This window comes from Amblyomma maculatum, chromosome 9 (genome assembly GCF_055883805.1).
Source record: "Amblyomma maculatum isolate TAMU_Amacu chromosome 9, ASM5588380v1, whole genome shotgun sequence".
Lineage (NCBI taxonomy): Eukaryota > Metazoa > Arthropoda > Arachnida > Ixodida > Ixodidae > Amblyomma > Amblyomma maculatum.
The window spans coordinates 105,928,552-105,948,676 of NC_139352.1; the positions used below are offsets into that span (position 1 = coordinate 105,928,552).

General features: G+C 47.8%; 1 protein-coding gene across 1 annotated transcript in view; it reads right to left on the reverse strand.

Annotated features, from left to right (window-relative positions):
- LOC146180101 (uncharacterized) overlaps window positions 1-20,125 on the reverse strand; it is a 50,838-nt gene that overhangs the window by 2,946 nt on the left and 27,767 nt on the right. The window lies entirely within an intron of this gene.

The following is a 20,125-nucleotide window of genomic DNA, read 5'->3' on the forward strand; positions in this document are numbered from 1 at the left end:
GGGGTCTGTCCAATTTCTTCATCCTGATCACGAACAGCGAATACAGCTAAGTAACAATATAATACAAGCATCACAAAAATGAAACATGCAAAACACGTATCCGAATACAGATACAGGAGCGATACAATCAAATTCTCATTTTTTCCGCATCTAATCGTGAGTGGAATAAGTTACCTGGTGAAATAAGCCTGAGGTATCCGGAAAAACATTTCTGTCACAATTGTCAACGTGTATTGAAAAATGCTAAAATGTCACCATGTACCATTAACATGTTCGTTGTCATAGAAACGCAAAAGTAGATTCTATGCTGTGTTTGGTTTCTATTTTTCTGTTTATTTACATGCATGTGAACCCGATCCTGTTACGGTCACTAAATAGTGCGGAAGCAATGAACATTATAAAAAATATCCAGACCTAGTACGCCACACAAGTAGGTAATTATGTAGTTGGCAGGATAGTGGCAAGCTATCTAGAAAGACAAAATATATGATAAAAACGCCATGAAATTAAAACCGTCTAACCAGCTGGCACCATACGCCCCGTGCGCCGCCTGTAAGGGCGGCACTAAAAGCCACCTAGCGGTTGTTTTCAAAATGACTTCTGGGATACGACTTGCGGTTGCTCATGCGTCGCCACGAGAATTGGTTATGTTGGCGGAGGCGTTGTTTTTTCAGCTCCTGCCGATTTTTTCTGCAGCGGCCTGAAGCATAAAGTTCTTTGTTAGAGACGAAAACATTGATGGTGCTGCAGCTATCTGGGAAAAACTAATGATTACACACGCACGATGCCTGCTACAAACAGGTGCTGAATGATCAGCTGCATTTTTTGAGCGCTGCTTTTCTGTTTGTATGCTGCATCGACTGATCGATTACTTTAACAGAGCAATCAGTTTCTTTTTTATTGTACCCTGAGTTTGCTTTGCAAAATCTTTTAATATGTGCTCATAGTGGCGCGCCTAGATGCAATATATGAGAAATTCTGCGCCACCCACCATTACACCATGCCAGCACCGCACTCTTATACGCATATCGCTTCATCGGCCGAATTCAGGAGACTTTACTGCAATGTCGCTAAGGATCGCCTATTGGAGAAAATTTGGCATCGTCACCGTTTGCCGCGAAAGAAAAATCTCGATGGGAAATTTAGAAGTTTAAAATGTTCAGATAAATTACGCTAAATGTCTTAAGGAAGTTCTATAACCTGGAGGCCACCTTGTAGAAGCTTTGTTGTTTCTAGGCCAGCGAATACCATCTTCGACTCTGACTTTCTTTTCTTTTCAATATTAGTATTATTATTATTATCATCATCATCAGTATTATTATTATCATTCTTCTGTGGATTCTGTGTTGTTGGACAGGGTTAATAAAATTAATAACCTTGGTGTACTTTTTGACGCACCCTCCGCTTCTCCTCTCTTACTAAACGCATTGCTCAACGGGCTATGCGGATACTCGGATTCGTCTGCAGACTTTCGAGAGAGTTCTGTAGTCCACTTTCATTCCTAAAGCTGTACCTGTCCATATGCTTACCGCTTTTAGAGTACGCGTCGGTTGTGGGGAATGGCACTTGTAAATCGAACTGGAACAAGGTTTACAGAGTAGAGCAAAAATTCGAGATCGCTTTCCTCGCTCAACTTCCTCCTCTCGCTCCACCAAGGGTACCCAACTGAACCTTCCTTCTTTTAACTGCCGTCGTGTCAGAGTAGATATAACTTTTCTTTACAAGCTCCTTCATGACCACAATATGTGCCCTTAGCTCTTAGAGTACAACCTTCTGAGCATTCCGCGAAAGAGCATGAGGGAATTCAGACCGGTTCAAGTTTCTTCATTCCCATTCTCCTCTTGACAGAATGCAGAAGTTGTTTCACTCTTTTGTCTTCACCTTGACATCTTACAAAACTCGCTCTCTTCATTTATATTGCACTTTCGTAGCTTTGTATTCTAAACTGTATTTATCACATATAACTTCCACTTTCTAGCCTAAGTATCGTATTTATTTACTTCACGTTTTGCTATTTATTTCCGTTAAGTGCTGTTTAAAGTATCTTGTACTGCTTTTTATCCGTTTCTTATTTATATTTTAACTTTAAACTTTATTTTCGAATCTTACTGTCCCGCGTTCAATTCTATTTCTTAATTGTATTTCCCTGTATTTCTAGCCTGTGTTTTAAATACCACGCTCTTGTTGCGCCAGGAATGGTTGTTTATTTTATGTTTATTTATATTACTATAATCAATGTCAGTTATTTGTTTTTTTCTCATTCTATTGTTTTTTTGTGTGTGTTATGTGCTCTACAATTCTCTGACTGTGTATATAAGACATGCTACTCATTGATTTCTTTCTTTCCGTCACACTTTTCGTCTCAGTTTAATTTGGTGCGTTGTTTGAAAACTTGTGTGCGCATTTTCTTTTTTTTTTGTCTGCGGCAGCACAAAGACTACATGGTTGTTCCTGCGCACATTAAATAAAGATTGATTGATTGAATAATATTAATATTATATAATTATTATAAATAAAAAAATAAATAAATATTACTAATATTATTTCTCTTTTAAGAACAGGTCTTTTGAGTCGTCAGTTTTTGCTCCCTTTTTTATACTTATTTGTCTTCAAGCCCGATAAATCTCTTGCTGGTACGGACTCCCACTTCTTTTTTATATTTCTCGTTAAGTTCTTCGAAAGGACAAATAAAAAGGGTAAAATTGACTTAGCCGTAACGATGTATTAGATCGCGCGATATATGACACGTTTTTTAACGTATGCATGAGAAAATGGGTGAAACGGGGCATACCGAGCGCTTGAAATCTTCGCCTTCGCTTATGTAACAGGACAAAATATTTAAAGATGCTTCCCTTAACAAGCACCGCATAAGCCAATAAAAACATATACCAGGCACTTCGAGTACCGCGTTTAATTTAATAAGTTCCGTACCTGATGCTCATAAAACACATCTTTACTTTGTACTCAGGAACTACTAATGGCTTCAAATTTTAAGTGCCATAAATATATGCAGCACTGCATTAAGTAAATGAAATATTCTAGGCTTACTCAGTAAACAACATATTTACATTTCTTTTTCATGTGACTGGACGCTAATTATAGGGATTTTAAGAAATTCACGATGAATGTGCCGATATTCGTTGAAATTCTTTCATATCGAAATGAGACAGGAATGACAACCGATTTGTTAACGCGAAGTGAACTCGGACAGTACGCTCCAGTTCGTATTGTTTTCCGACCAGGGGAGAGTAAATACAATATCCAGCGCATTTGTATAGTTTGCGAATATTTGCCCCAAGGAAACATATTGCTGGATGTGCCCCGTAGTTTTAGTCACAGAGCATTAACAGCGGATGTTTACGCAAAGATACAAGCGCCTCAGTAAAACATATTTATGATTCCGAATAGAAGAAAGAAGGGGGTGTAGCAATTGTATAATGACATGAGGAATTCTACGCGAACGTTACATACGGCAAACGTAATATCCCAGCCGCTATGATCATCCGACAAGCACATTAAAAGGATATCTGTGAGCGTGCGGTTGAGGCTTGTATTGAGTCCGTTCATTTGTGGATCGTAATCTGTGGTGAATGTAAGCTTAATGGAGCAGTACTTGAGAATTTCATCGACTGCTGGAGCAAGAAATTAACACTCACGGTCACTGAGCAGCTTACTTGGCGCACAAGCAGCAAGATGACTTCGTGGAGATAAAACGCCGCCACGTCAGTTGCACAGCTGGTGGGTATCTCTCATGTGACAGCGTACCTTGTAGTATAGTCCTTGGCATCCGAAATCCATTTATTCCTCGAAGCAGACAGCGAGAAAGCCCTAGGAGATCAAGACCAACTCGGGAAAACGTGTCTATTGGGATGTCTCTGGGCTGCAGCGATTCAGCAGGCAAACTCGAGGGCTTCTTCCATCGCTGACACCGGTAAAAGGAAGCCACGTAACGACTAACAGAGCAGTAGAGGCCTGTCCAAAAGATTCGCCAGCGGACGCTGTCGTACGTACGATATACGCCGAGATAGCCCACCCGCGGCACGGACTACAAACAGAAGCTCAGCACCATCTTGCCGCATATTCCGTCGGTATAAGGTACCGTTGCGGGGCACAAACAAAACAAGGATAGCATCATGGTGATCAGTACTAAGGCGGTTGATATGCTGCAGAACTTGAGATCTAAGCGCTGATCATGGCGAATGTTAAAAAGGTAAGAGATGGACAATACACATGTGTCATCGTCACACTCGCTTTCAGGCAGCGGATCTACCGGATTGCGGGACAGCGATTCGACGTCAGTCTGCAGCCGACCGGACTTGTGGACGACAGAAAAAGTATTCCTGAAGACTCAGCGCCAACACCCTATGAGTTTTCACCACAAAAGCCAGCATAAGGCGCGGTGGTCTGTGATGACGGCGAATGGGCGGCCAAAAACTAAGGGCGAAACACTGTAATGCCCCACAAAGTAGCTAGACTCCCACTTTCTGTGATCGAATAATTCCAATCAGCCGAAGAAAGAAAGCGACTGCCATAAGCAATGCCGGGAGTGCAACCCGTTGGGCGAGAATGGCACCAACACCTTAACCACTGGCATCGGCGCTTACCTCCGTTGGTGCAGAGGGGTTGAAGTGTGCCAGGACGGGCAGTTTGTTGGGGGCTGCAATGAGTGCATAAAAGGCTTGAGATTGGTCTTGACCATAAAAATAGAAGGTCGTTTTTTAGGAGCATATTGAGTGGACGATCCGTCTCCGCAAAGCTGTGAACAAACGGCCGAAAATTGAAGCAAAGGCCAAGAACCCTACGCGTGTTACTAGTAAAGCCGGTGTAGGATATGAACGTAGCGAACGAATTTTGTCGGGATCGGCTTGAAAGCCACGGGCGTCCACAAAGTTTCTTAGCACCTTCAGTTCACGTTGGCCGAAACTACACTTCTTCGAGTTAAGCTGAAGGCCAGCTCTTCGGAATAATTCAAGAATGGCATCTGGGCAATAAAGATGGTTCTCGAAGGTCAAAGGAAGTACTATGACATGATTGAGATAGCATAGCACGTCGTTCATTTGAAGTGGCGTAGAAGAGAGTTCATCAATAGATCGAATGTTGCGGGCGCCTTTCAAAGGCCAAAAGGCATCACAGGCCATCGGGAGTGATGAAGGCGGTCTTCTTTCTGTCGCGTGCGTCGAATGCGATCCGCCAATGACCGTACCAAAGATCCACCCAATAGAAAAAGCTGGCACCGCACAAGCAGTTGAGGACACCATCCTAGATGTGGGTAAATACCCTTTGAAATTTTATTGAAGTGTCGGTAATCAACGCCTACCCTCTGAGTACTGCTCTTCCTTTTACCAAGCACGACAGGGAACACACAGGGGCTTCTCGAAAGCTCTATAATGTTTCTTTCCAAAATCTTGTCCATTTCATCTTGTATGACACAATAAGAAATGACAACTCGGTAGGTCCGTCTGTGAATTGGGCTGGCATCCCCGGTATTGATGCGATGAGTAACGAGGGACCTCTAACCCAAGGGTCACTCACCAAAAAAAAGATAGCACTGTACTAAGTCAGAAGTTTCGTAAGTGCTTTAGCCCGGTCAGGACTCAAGTCAAGAGCAACCATTTCTGATATGCGGGCCTACGGAGCCATGGACGGTGCAGGTCGTGTCGGCACTTCAGCAATAGGGTCATCTAAAGAGAGCGGACTCATTAAGTAAAAAATTCGATTAGTTCAGTGAGGAAATGCCCTCGGAAAGAACTTTCACAAATAAGCCGTAGTTCAGGACTGGAATAATAGTGCGGGTAAATCGCTACGTGGAAAATGTGAAGAAGCATGAGTCTACGCTGCATAGTCACGTCGGTTAAGGGCCATCAGGAACAGGGAAAATGCGGCATGAGCACATACACAGTAGGTTCTGGTGGCAGGCGACAAAATTTAGCGGAGCGGAGAAGGAGCATTGATGTTTCTGTAGCCGGTTCGTCAGGACAGAGCAGAAGGTCTAAGTGAAGCATTCCACAAGAACAGCCAATGTGAGGGGAGTGTTCTGGTAAAAAGTCGAGTGCTTATATAACGTGTTGAGTGAAATTGATGAGGACCGTAAATAACCCAGGGATGTGGCGGTCGGCAGTGCTAATTCTCGCAGAACGCATAACAATCGCAGTAGCGGTGTTGTCATCAGGAACATCAACGGTAGGTAATGTAGCGGGTGTAAGTAATTTCTTGAGGCGTCGACGGAGCAAGGAACTGTGAACAGAAATGTGGGCGCCAGTGCCAATAAGGGTAGAAACTGGGGCTCTGTCTCCAAGTATATCAATAAAATTGTGTGCGTGCAGGGGTCAGACCGAGTTTGCAGTCCGGGTGGGTAATGCAGCATCACTCCCGGGTGCTGCACTCGCTAGTTTCCCGTATATGGGCCGACATATGACGGGGAGGCGCTGCAACTAGATACCGGTGAACAGGATCGGCGAGCCTGTGGAGATGGAGATCTGCTGAAGAGAAGGGCAGCTGAGACAGGTTCAGTGCGAGGCTCATCTGGTTGAGGAAGAAAGTGTCGAGGTCCATCACAGGTGTTGAGAGGCCCGTCTTATTTAGCTGAGAAGCATCAAGATTCATAATACTACCAATGATGAACATTCTACAAGGAGCGAGGGCTGGGAGGGTACGGCTAAGGCAATAATGCGAATTGTAGCCGGCTTCACAGCAAATGAAACAAAATGGCCTGTCGCCTGAGCCGCGCCGCTCTGAGGATTGCAACTAAGCTAGCGATGTGGGGAGGCCTGGCTGAAGGTAGGAGCAGCTACGGGAGGAACAGGGTACGGTTATGAGATTGGCGCAGGGGGCTGGAGGAGAGTTCGATGTTGGCAATTTCTTATCGGAGAACAGTCCGTATCATGAGTGTCGGGCAGCCGAGACGCGGGTGGTGCAGGGCGTAAGGCCTCGGGTTCCCGCCGGATGATCCCGGCCATGTTCATTATATCAGAAGGCTGTTGCAAAAGGGCCTGATCAACGCAGGCAACGTTTCCGCCGTGTTCGGAAGGCGCGCAGAGCAATGTACGAGACGGCTCTGTTTAGCCAGCTCAAAATTTTGGCAGACTGAAAGCTCAGAGTTGACCGTAAAACAATCCTTGCGTAAAAGGGTGTTGATGCATAATCCGCTTTTCCCTTGAGAATATGCCCTACCTTGTCACTTCCTGCCATGATGCTGTTCACCTTGCAACACAATGCGAGCACGTATTGAATGTAACAAGGTAGGACTCGGTGGGGATTTGGTGTGAGAAGAAAGCTGTTTTGCTGCGAGTGCTCGCCAAATGGGCTTCCCGAAGAAGTCTTGAAGCTCTTGCTTACAACTTTTCCAGATAAGCAACTCCTGTTCATAATTTTTGAACTAAGTGCGAGCTGTTCCCGCTAAATAGAACATGATGCTAGACCGCATGATGGTCGCGCATCAGTAGTTGCTGTTGGAGCTCTCATACTCATCCAGCCAATCGTCAACGTCTGGCTTGTAATCACTATAAATATATAAAGTTGGCTTATTTTCTTGAATACTAAGATCCGTGTCGATGTTTAAGCGGTTGTAAGGGCTACCTCGGAGGTCATAATGGCCGTTTCTGACGATGTTATTATCCAAGGTAGGTGGCGGCCGCATCACAAATCCAACTTTTGGCTGCGTAAATGGGCGATTCTGTGCGCACAGGGATATTTATTCACCTGCACCTCCACCTAACACGAAGAAAAGTTAGGCAAGGAAACACAATCTCCCCAGTACTATTCACAGCTTGTTTAGAGGAAGTATTCAGAGACTTGGAATGGGAGCAGTTAGGGATAAGGGTAGATGGCGAATATCTCAGTAATCTGCGATTTGCTGATGACATTGCCTTGCTAAGCAACTCGGGGGATGAACTGCAAATAATGATTGATGACCTAGACAGGAAAAGTAGAAAGGTAGGCTTGAAAATCAATATGCAGAAAACTAAGGTAATGTTCAACAGTCTCGGGAAGGAACAGCAGTTTACATTAGGTAGCGAAATACTGGAAGTAGTAGGCGAATATGTCTACTTAGGGCAGGTAGTAACCGCAGATCCGGACCATGAAAAGGAAATAACAAGAAGAATAAGATTGGGATGGAGCGCATTTGGCAAGCACTCGCAGATTATCACTAGCAGCTTACCGATATCGCTCAAGAGGAAAGTATACAACAGTTGCATCTTGCCTGTACTCACCTATGGGGCTGAAACGTGGAGGCTAACCAAGAGAGTTCTACTTAAGTTGTGGACAATCCAGAGGGCTATGGAACGAAACATGGTAGGGGCAACATTAGGAGATAGAAAGCGTGCAGAGTGGGTCAGAGAAATAAGTCAATTACCGACATTCTAGTAGAAATTAAGAAGAAATGGGCAGGACATGCAGTGCGAAGAGAGGATAACCGATGGTCGCTGAGGGTAACAAACTGGATTCCAAGGGAAGGAAAGCGTAGCAGGGGGCGGCAGAAAGTTAGATGGGCGGATGAGATTAAGAAGTTCGCAGGGGTCAAGCGGATGCAGCTAGCACAGCACCGGGTTAAGTGGAGAAATATGGGAGAGGCCTTCGCCCTGCAGTGGATGTAATAAGGCTGATGATGATGATGATGATGATGATGATGATGATGATGATGACGACGATCAAGATGACATGTGGCAAAAAAACGCCCAGTAAACACATGACATGCGTAAATGGTTGCAAGCGCCAAACTTCGTAGCACCAACCTTCGCTACAGCTTCGTCTCTTGTCTCCCTGTTATTGATCATTGTCTTCTTCAATTGATTTTCACTGATGCAGGGCATATACATAACATAATCTAGGGTACCATAAAGTTTATTCAGGAAGATGGTCCTGCAGCCTTTTGGAACGGGTACTCTACCAATAATCTTAACACTATCAACCAGGAAACAGAAAAAAGGCTCGGAATATTCTCAGCTCTTATACATAGCATACTGTGAATTTACGAGAGCATTTATTTCTGTAGAAACTTTACCATCATTCAATCACTGGTAAAGGAATGTGTGCACTAGCAATATATTAAATCTTCAGCCTGAGCTGAAACGCTGCTGTGAATGAGAATAACCCGGCTATCGTCGACAGCTGTACATTATAAGTCCTATTACCCCTGCCAACGAGCGACACCTAGCGTTAGGGTGCTCAAAACCTACCGGGAACTTCACAAGCGCATCTCAATAGTCATGCAAGCTTCTGCCCCAGACAATGTGCGGCCGCCAGGTCTTATACGGGTTGCATATCGCCACAGAAGCTGATAGAACTAAGTAAAGAGGTACACTTGCATCAGCTCACAAGCGTCAGCGAAAGGCACGGCAGGCTATCCAACTAGAGAACGAGCTCCCCGAACGAAGACGACGAACGTCTGTCTACTCGCGAGTTCGACAACATAGCGGCACTTATATGTAATGAAGAGTGCGGTATTGCCGCTCCCAGTGGGAAAGGCATCGTCCCAATGCCTCGTGGCAAGACCACGTTGAACCGTAGGCGACGCGAACATCACGTTATCATAGATAGACAGTTGCAGTCACAGGAAGAGAAAAATAGATGTCACTTGACCTTGCCGTCGCAGAAGGACTTCATCCTGGCCACGAGTAGGACTTTTGATTGCGCTTGCCATCAGGAAGAATGAACTGTTCGTGCCTCGATCACTTCGTAAGTGTCGTCTCTGAGTTTGCTCAGCACACCGTACGGGTCGAAGTAGAGGCGCTGAAGCTTTTCGGAGCGACCCCGGTAGCGAACAGTTCTTATCAAAACTAGATCGCTATGGTTGGAGATTAGCTCCCTGTTACGAAGGTATAAGTGCTGAGCATCCTTAGCTTGTTGTACAGACTCTGAGTCTAGCCAGCTGGCGGGTGGCCCCAGCATGCGAAACAAATTTATCAGCAGCGGCTACTGATGGTTGGTCAACATCTGGCAGTATCAATACGTCTGGCATGGTATCGGCTTCGCGATCGTGCACTATCCGAAATGTTGTGAAGTGGGTTGTTTCCTGGATTGCGGTGTTATACAACAAAGTGACATACGGTAATCTGGTCCCAATTGTTAGGGTCTTCGTCAACGAACATAGAAATTATATCGGGGGTAATCTTACTGAGTTGCTCAATAAAGCCAATCGTTAAAGGATGGCAACCTGTTGTTCTGCAATGGCAAAATGCCACTAAACCGCATAACATCCTACGTCAGAGCGGAAGTGGCACTGTGATGAATGACTGGGTTAAATATGAGAACGTTCGCAATATCAGTAGAGCTGCCGCTTGAAAGAGCTCTTGTTTCGCAATAGCGTGTGAGGTAATCAGCTGCGATTATGAAGTACCGGTTGCCTAATAATGACGTGGGAAAGGGCCAAAGGATGTCCGTATGGACTTGGTGAGTCGGTACTAGAAGAGGATCAGGAGGCTGCAGCATGCCCGCAGGCTTTAAATGTGGCAGCTTTCGACGTTGACAATCACGGCATGTCTTAACATAGTGCTGGACAACAGCAGCAAGCTTGTACTACTGGCCCAAAGTCCGAGAAAAACCGAGATGTCTAACAGAAAGCTCGACATTGCATGCCTGCAGAGGTTTGGTAAAGAGCGGCATTTGGACCAGCAGCAAATACTGAATATCTCTGGAAGCGCAATTTTCTTGTAGGGACACCGTACGTGTCTCAAGCAGAGCGACGACAGTTTATGCCTAAAAAGGCGAGGCGGCGATATGGCGCGTCCAGCGAGGTAATTGATGAAGGGCCGCAGTTCGTTATTGTCTCCTTGCTTTTGAGCGAGTTCAACATCATGAGTGCGCCGAGAAAAACGGAGTCATAAGCTTCAAGTGAAGAACGCGGGATACATTTTCGGAATAGACACTCAGTGTCACTGTGTTTCTTGCCAGACTTGTACACAATAGTGACGTCGATCTCATGTGAGCAGAGAGACTGTCCTGTCCACGTCTGGCAAGAGCTTCTCACACAGCCCAACTCTACGAGTGGGATTCCAGATAAAGACGAGAGAGCGCGAAGAGTAGTGGACGTCCCGGTGACGAGAATCATGGCAGCTTTTCTCGGAATTTTGGGAGGAAGCTAGCCGGCGGCGAACAATACCACGGGTGGCGTCAACTCGAGACATGGCGTCACGAACATAGGAACTGGCAATAACGGTGGGAGTCAGTGCGCTGTCAAACGGAAAGGGAAGGTCGCGGCCGTATAGAAGATAGAAGGGTAACTATCCCATTGTGTCTTGAAGGGAGGAATTATATGCGAACGTTAAAAACTGCAAAGTAACATCCCAGTCACAGTAATCACCCCATACGCACATTGCCAGCATTTCCATGAGTGCACCGTTGAAGCGTTCGGTGAGGCCGCTCGTTTGTGAATGGTAAGTGGTGGTGAAATTAAGCTTCATGGAGCAGTACCGGAAAATTTCGTCGACTACTCGAGCAAGAAATCAACGGCCACGATCAGTGAGCAGCTGGCGTGGAGCACCATGGAGCAGGCTGATGTCGTGGAGAAGAAACGCTGCCACGTCAGTTGCACAGCTGGTGGTTATCGCCCGGGTGACAGCGTAGCGCGTAGTATAATCCGTGGCCACCGCAATTCATTTATTCCCCGACGCAGAGAGTGGGAAAGAGGCCCAAAGAGATCAAGGCCAACTCGGGAAAATGGGTTTACTGGAATGTCGATCGGCTGCAGGTATCCAGCAGGCACCACCGAGGGCTTCTTCCGTCGCTGACACCGGTCACAAGAAGCCACGTAACAACGAAATGAGCGGTGGAGGCCTGGCCAAAAGAAGCGGTTGCAGACGCTGTCGTACGTACGAGATACGCCAAGATGACCCGCTGTGGGTGCGTTGTGCAGCTGTTGAAGAACGGTGGTACGCAGGTTTTCGGGGATCACGAGCAGAAGCTCGGCGCCCTCTGGTCGCATAATCCGCCGGTATAAGGTGCCGTTGTGGAACACAAACAAAGTAAGGGTAGCATCAAGGTGATTAGTGCTGAGGCGATTGATAATGCTGCAAAGCTTGGGATCTAAGCGCTGTTTGTGGCGTGGCGAATGTCTAAAAGGTCAGAAATGGCCAACACACGTGTGTCATCGTCACACTCGCTTGAAGGTTGAGAATTTACCGCATTGCGTGACAGGCAGTCGGCGTCAGCGTGCCGCCGGCCAGATTTGGGAACGACATAAAAACTATAATCCTGAAGAAGGAGGGCCCAACACCCAATGCGACAAGTAGGGTCCTTAAGTGTAGAAAGCTAACATAAGTAATTGTGGTCGGCGATGACGGAGAACGGGCGGCCAAGCAAGTAGGGGCGAAATATTGTAATGGCCCACAGGAGGAACAAGCACTCACGTTCTGTGATCAGGTAATTCCGCTCAGCCGCAGAAAGAAGGCGACTGGCATAAGCAATGACGTGAGTGCGACCCATCTGCAGCTAGGCGAAAATGGCACTAATACTGTGACCACTGGCGTTGGTGCGTACCTCCGTTTGTGCCGAGGGATTGAAGTGTGCCATGATGGGTGGGTTAGTGAGGGCCACAATGAGCGTAGAAAAGGCGTGAGATTGTCCTTGGCCCCAGCAAAATGAAGCGTCGTTGTTCAGATTTGTGAGTGGACGAGCCGTCTCCGCAAAGTTGGGGACAAACCGCCGAAAATAGAAGCATAGGCCAAGACAACTACGCATGTCACTGGTGCAGCAAGGTGTCGAAAATGCACTTACAGCATTTATTTTGTATGGGTCAGGTTGAACGCCACGAGCGTCGAACACGTGACCGAGTACCTTGACTTCACGTCGGCTGAAGCTACACTTCGAGTTGAGCTGAAGGCCAGCTCCTCGAAAGGCTCCAAGAATGGCATTAAGGCGATGGAGATGACTCTCGAAGGTCGAGGAAAGACAAAAACGTCATCGAGGTAACATAAACCCGTCGTCCATTTGAAACCACGTAAAAGAAAGCCGAGCATGCGTTCGAATGTTGCAGGAGCATTGCACAGACCAAAAGGCATCAACGTGTATTGGTTTTGGCCATCGGGCGTGACGAAGGTGGTCGTTTCTCTGTCTCATTCGTCGACAGCGATCTGCCAATAACCGGAACGAAGATCAATTGAAGGAATATAGCTGGCACCGTGCAAGCAGCCAGTGGCATTCTCTATCCTGGGGAGCGGGTTAACGTCCTTCTAAGTAATTTTGCTGAGGTGTCGGTAATAAAAGCAGAACCTCCAGGTATTGTCCTTTTTACGAAGCACGACAGGTGATGCCCAGGGACTGCTAGAAGGCTCTATAATGTTCCTTGCCAACATCTTGTCGACTTCATCTTGTATGAGGCGACGTTCAGAAATGGCGACTAGGTAAGGTCATCTGTGAATTAGGCTGGCATCTCCAGTATCGAGGCGATGTGTTACTATGGACGTTTGACCCAAGTGTCGGTCACCAAAATCAAAAATATCACTGTACCATGTCAGATGGGCATAAGTGCTTTAGCAAAATCAGGGCGCAATTCAGGAGCAACCATGCCAGATATGCGGACCTCCTGAGGTGGGAACGGTATGGGTCGTGTCGGCACTCCAGCAACAGGGTCACGTAAAAGAGCAGCCACATTAAACTTCGACAATGGCGTCAGATCGGCGAGATAAACGCCCTCAGGAAGAACCTGCACAAGAGAGCTGAAGTTCAGGACTGGGATAGAAGTGCTGTTATTGCTACATGCACTATATTGTGAGGGAGAGCGATGCTACGCTGAAGAGTCACGTCGGTTATGGGGCAAACAACGTAGTCGCCCTCCGGAACGGAGGGAAAAGGCAACATGAGCACATACACTACGGCTTCTGGCGGTAGGCGACTAAATGTAGCGGAGCGAGGACGGACCGTCGAAGTTTCACGAGCTTCGGTGTCAGGGCAGAGGGGTAGGTCTGGATGAATCAGTCAATGACAGCGGAGTGTTCTGTTAAAAAATCGAGTCCTAATATTACGTCTTGAGGGCAATTGGCGAGGACTATAAATAGCCCAGGAATGTGGCGGTTGGCAACGGTAACTCTCGCAGTACACATACCAATGACAGTAGCTGTGTTGCCATCAGCAACACAAACGGCAGACGAGGAAGCGCATGTGAGGACTTTCTTGAGGCGTCGATGGAGCGAGGAACTGAGAAACGAAATGTGGGCGCCATTGTAAATAAGGGCAGAAACTGAGACTCCGTCCACAAGAATATCAATGATGTTACGTCTGGGTGCGGCGGTCAGTTCCGAGTTGATGTCCGGGTAGGTAATGCAGCGTCACTCCAGGGCGCTGCACTCGCTAGTTTCCCGAGTAGGTGCCGGCGTATGATGGGGAGGAGCTGCGGCGAGGTACCGATGAACGGGACCGACGAGCCAGTGGGGATGGAGATCGGCTGGTGCGACGGGCAGTGAAGCCGGTTTCGTTGCGAGGCTCACCTTGTTGAGGATGATAATGGCCAGGTCCATCGTTGGGCAGGGAAGCGTCGAGGGCCTTGTTATTATAGGCGGTCGGCGCTTTAATATGAGCGAGGAGCGAAGAAAGCGCGGTTACGACAATAACGCGATGTATAACCGGCGCGACAACGAATGAAGCAAATTGGCCGGTCGTCTGAGGACCGCCACTCTGCAGGATCGCGACTAAGGTAGCTACGTGGGGAAGGTGGCCAGGCAGTAACAGCAGCCACTACTTGAACAGGGTGGGATGGTGGCGTGGGCGGCACGGTATTGGAGGAGAGGCCGACGTTTGCAAGTTCTTGGCGAACTACGGCCTGAATCATGGCCATGGTGCCGGGCAGCGGAGACAGTGCTGTAGGAGCTGAGGCCTCGAGTTCTCCGGAAAATCCGAGTCATGTTCGTGGGATAAGAAGGCTGTTGCAAAGGGGCCAGATAATCGCAGGATGATGTAGCTGCCGTGTTTGGCAGGCACTCAAAGCAATGTACGAGGCGTCGTTGTTTAGCCTGCTGGAATTTTCGAGACTTGAAACACCGGGTCGACGGTGAAGCAATCCGTGCAGAACAGGATGTTGAACGCATCATTCGCAATACCCTTCAGGATATGGCCTACCTTGTCATTTTCGATCATTGAGCAGTTCTTGAATGTAGGCAAGGTAGATTGGATGTGAGACTCCATGGTAGATTGGATGTGAGACAAAAGTTCTGTTTTTGCTGCGAGAGCTCGACCAATGGGCTTCACGAACGAATCCTGAACCTTTCGCTTACAGATTGCCCACGTCACCAACTCTTGCTCGTGGTTTTGGAACCACGTGCGAGCTGTTCCCGCCAAACAAAAAATGATATTGGCCAGCATAAGGCTCGCGTCCCAGTGATTGTTCTTGCTGCAGCGCTCGTACTCATCCAGCCAATCTTCCACGTCTGTCTTGTCTTTGCCATTAAAGATGAGAGGGTGGCGAATTTTCGTCAGCACAGCTGGCTGAGCCGACGTTGCCGTGGTGGTAGGGGTTGCGTCGGAGGTCACAGTGGTAGTTGTCGACTTCGCTGAGAGCCCAGGTAGCTGACGGCCACTGCGCAAATCCAGCTTTTGTCAGCGCAAGGGGTAATCTGTGCGCAAGGGGATATTTGGTCACCTCCACCAAGATGATACAAGGCAAGAAGGTTAGCTCGAGAATGCAACGGCTGATGACTAGAGTGAATGTTCGAGTAGGCGCCAACCTTCTCGTAGCATCAGCTACCCTCGCTACAGCTTCATCTTCCTTCTGTGTCACTAGTATTGATCGTCTTCTTCAACGACCAGCGACGCAGGGCAAATATGCAATAATATCACGTTTTTCTGCACAATAAATCAGTTGTGAGTTCCTGCTCTATTCCGTTATTTATTTGATGCGTGTGTGCCCTTGTAGTATTCCTTGAGCATGCACCGGCAGGTATACATATCTGCGTATTACTGCACGATTGATCAGTTGTGAGTGGCGCTCTGTTCCGTTCTTTATTTCGTGTGTGCGCCCTTGTAGCTTTGGCGCCTTTAAAGTTAGAATGAACAGGCACTAACTAGCCAGTTAGCCCAGGAAGTTCTCTTAAGTCACCAAGATCACGGCTGTCGATGCATGCGCTGTTTCTCAGACGGCGGATCAGACTTCTGGAGGACTCCGCCAGCACCGCAGAGCAACAAGGTGAAGTTATGTGGGGAATCTAGAATAAAGCTGCGCACACACGGAGCGGCTTCACCACATGCCCTCCGGCTGTCCAAATGTCCTTAACGGTGCCTTGCGCACAGTGGCAAGAGCTTTTTGTATGATGGTCCCGAGAATTTTAGTGCCGCATAACGCAAAAATTAGTGCCGGTATCTACAAGAGCAGTTGTGTGATGGTTGTCAACGACGATTGGTATCGCAGCGGAAAGAAACTCCGCCGGCAGTGTGTGTCGTATCACGGGTTGTCGCATTGGCAAGTCGTTCACTGCGTCAACTTCGGCGTAGAAGAGAAGCATCTGTGATTGGCGGGAGGTAATCGGACTAGTTGGCCATTCGGTGTGTCGATTGGTGGCGTAATAAAAAAGCTCTGGTGATCTTCAAAATGTGGTCTGACTGCTGACCGGAGCAGAAGGTTGAAGGTCGGACTAATGGAGTCTGCGAGTGGAGTATGTTGGGCGTAGTGCGCGAGCCGCCGTCCTCAATTTTCCCGGCCCGGCCTTAGGGACTGCCTGAAGGAAGAACGGCGGTGGGAGCAAAACTATCGCGAAGGTGGATATCTGGGCTGACGTCACAGGAGGAACGTGGCTGGGACGTTGTCAGTGAGATGATATTTAATATCTTGGTGTCGTTCACCTAGTGCGGCCGACGGGCATCCGCTGAGAATCCGCGCAAGCCTATCGACGGCACAAGCAAGCTCAGTACGTGACCCGCATCGCCGCAGTGAAAGCACAGATGTTCGGCATGCGTCTCGCGTGCGCTTCCCTAGCGGGTGGTCAAACTTCAGGCGCACCACTCGAAGCTGGATATCAGGGTGCAGGAAGATAGGGAGGAGCGGAACTGCAAGGTGCTGGTGGTGCGGGGGCAAGGGTCCGTAAACGTCGTTGTAGTTCATGACATACGGCGCAGGCGGCTGGGGGATGTCGATTATGGCACTTCTTGGCGGAGGTCTTCACGCGCAACGTCTGAGGTGCCTCCAACACGCGGGTGTGTCTCGAGAGAGAGAGGACACTTTGCAGCTCTTCGCGCACTATGCTTCCGATACGTTCGCGAAGGTCTTCAATCTCGTTCCCATACCGCGGCAAGTGAGACTCCACAGCAGTGATGTTCGCAAGCCGATCAAAGTACACAAATGCTGCTCAAGACATGCTTCATGCTTTTCGCTTCCCTCGTAAAATTAGCCTCAGTATATTGAGGTTCACGTACAAGGCCGACTAACAGCTCCTCCTTGAGGTCTCACATATGATGGCGCACCTACATTGCCCCCGACATGAAAGCATCTCTGGTCGGTGAAAAACGCTGCGAAGTTTCGCGTAAGCCAAGACGGCTTAAAACTGCGTTTTGAACAAAAAACTAAAATTCATATATCTCTCATGTCATATACCATATTCCAAGAAGTTTAAAATCCGCTACATTTATAGCCAAGGTTCTCTTGTTGTTTGCTTCTTTTTGCCTTCGCATCTCCTCTTTTTTTCTTGCATTTCTTACAGTATCAAGAAAGTGACGGAAGCATTTCTTGAGGCATCGCTGGCCATCTATCAAACATACTTTCAAACAAGTTTTCATGTTTCACATCTGGTTAAAAGTGTAAACAATGAGAAGGCACGAGGATCCGAACGGATAATCTGCAGGATCACTTGGCGGGAGAGCACTCCAGTGTACACCACCGACGTGATCTAAACATTATACCTATAAAAGGAAAGATTCACAGCGCTAACAAGTAGAAACTCACAAATACACACTGAGGACAGGCGCTGACTCCAACTTGTTATTCGAAACAACAGAATATAGAAACGTCTTCAACAGAAGAAATGATCCCACACTGTCGGCAAGGTATTGTTACGGACTCGGTCTCAAGCAGAGCACGGAGGAGGGAAGAACGAAGAGGAAATAGTGTGCGCGAGCAGTTTCTGACTTAAGCCACGCTTCCTTAGTGGACGCCAAAGCCAGACCATTTTGCTAGGGAGGTAGGTGACGTGGCGATTGTGGTCATCGTAGCAGGATTTCGAGAGCTTTTGTGAGGCGAGAGTTCTCAGGCGGGCTATCCGGCGGGTTACCCGGCGGGTTTCTTCATCCCCGCAGAGGATCTCAGCAATCCCAGGATCGTCGTCTGTGGAGAGCGGGAGGATGGTGTTGAGGTTGTGTCGAGGCGACCGGGAATATATATATTCATTTTTTTTTTCATTTATTTCAGTACCCTCAAGGCCCGAGGGCATTACAGATGGGAGTAAGGCACAATAAAAGAAAAAAAAGGAAAAGAAAAACAGCAATCAGTATTAAAATAAATGTGAACAGTAGTATGGCTGGCACACATAAGCAAGTTACAACAATATACGAATAAAAATTATTAGCTACTGACACAGACGCATGAGCAAAATATATTGTAACGTAACGTTACAAAGAAGGCGCTCTGGAACCAAAGAACACCAACAACCAATCAGCTCAGCACGAAAGCGGAGCACCGTTTTCCTTCGTCGTCTTCTCTGCATCGCCCGTTCAAATCTTCGTCGTCTATGAATGGCATGTGTCATTGCCTCCTTCTTAGCAGCATCGCCTCGATGCTGCAAATTCTGCTTGATGCGATGAGCTGACAGATTGTATGCTAGCTTGGTAAGGTATACCACAACACAAATCGAGGCACCATCAGTCTCAAGAATAATCAGCGGTGCGATCGTGGTAGGGTTTCATCCTGACGACATATAAAACATCAGTGAACTTGCGTCGTCTGCGGCTTGAGGGATCTTGGGTCACGGATTCAACTTCGTAAGTAATGTCGCTGAGGCGGCGGAGGACACGATATGGGCCGAAGTACCGGCGCAGCTATTTTCAGAGAGCCCACGATGACGAACGGGCGTCCAAATCCAGACATAGTCTCCAGGCTCGTAGGCAGCGAAGCGCCGTCTCTTGTTGTAACGGTCAGCGCCTAGTTGCTGTTGTAGGTATATGCGCTGCCTTGTCAGCTGCCGCGCTTCTTCCGCACGCTGGGTAAAACTAGTGATGTCCAGGTCAAGCTCATCTTCGTAGTCGGTGTATATGGGCAGCATTGTATCCAGTGGAGTGGTCACTCGACGGTCGAAGACAAGCTCGAAGGGTGTGAGCCGCGTTGTCTCCTGAAGGGCCGTATTATATGCGAACGTTGCATATGGGAGGATTTGATCCCAGGTCTTATGCTCTATATCCACGTACATAGACAGCATGTCGGCCAGAGTTCTGTTTAGCCGTTCGACCAAGCCATTAGTTTGCGGGTGGTATGCCGTGGCCCGTCTATGGCTAGTGTGTGTAAGGTTCAGTGCAGCCTTAGTCAGGCGGGCCGTAAAAGCTGCCCCGCGATCAGTAATGATAACAGCCCAAGCGCCATGACGCAATACAGTGTCGTGGACAAAAAACTCTGCGACTTCGGTGGCAGTTCCATTTGTGAGCGACGCGGTCTCAGCATATCGGGTCAAGTAGTCTGTCGCGACAACAATTCAACGCTTTCCATTAGGTGACTTCGGGAAAGGACCAAGAAGATCCATCCCCACTTGTTGGAATGGAGTTTTCGGTGGAGCGATCGGCTGAAGAAATCCAGCTGGTTTCGCGGGTGGAGTCTTTCGGCGTTGACAATCACGGCAGGTTTTAACGTAAGATCGCACTGAAGGTAATAATTTCGGCCAATAGTATTTTTCCCGAGTTCTTGCAAGCGTACGACTAACTCCCAAGTGGCCGGAGGACGGTTCGTCGTGACAAGCGCTTAAGATGTCAGGCCGTAGGTGCGTAGGTACTACGATTAGAAATGTCTCTTTTGGTCTTTCAAAATTGCGCTTGTAGAGAACTCCACTTCGTAAAGCGTATGACTGCAAGCCACGACGAAAAAAAAGAGGTACTCTATCACCGCGTCCTTCAGATAATCGATGAGCGGCGCCAGCTCCGGGTCCTTGCGTTGAAGGTCAGCCATATGGGATTAGGTAATGGCCCCAATAAAGGTAAAATCGTCGGCGTTTTCCACTGCAGTGGAGTC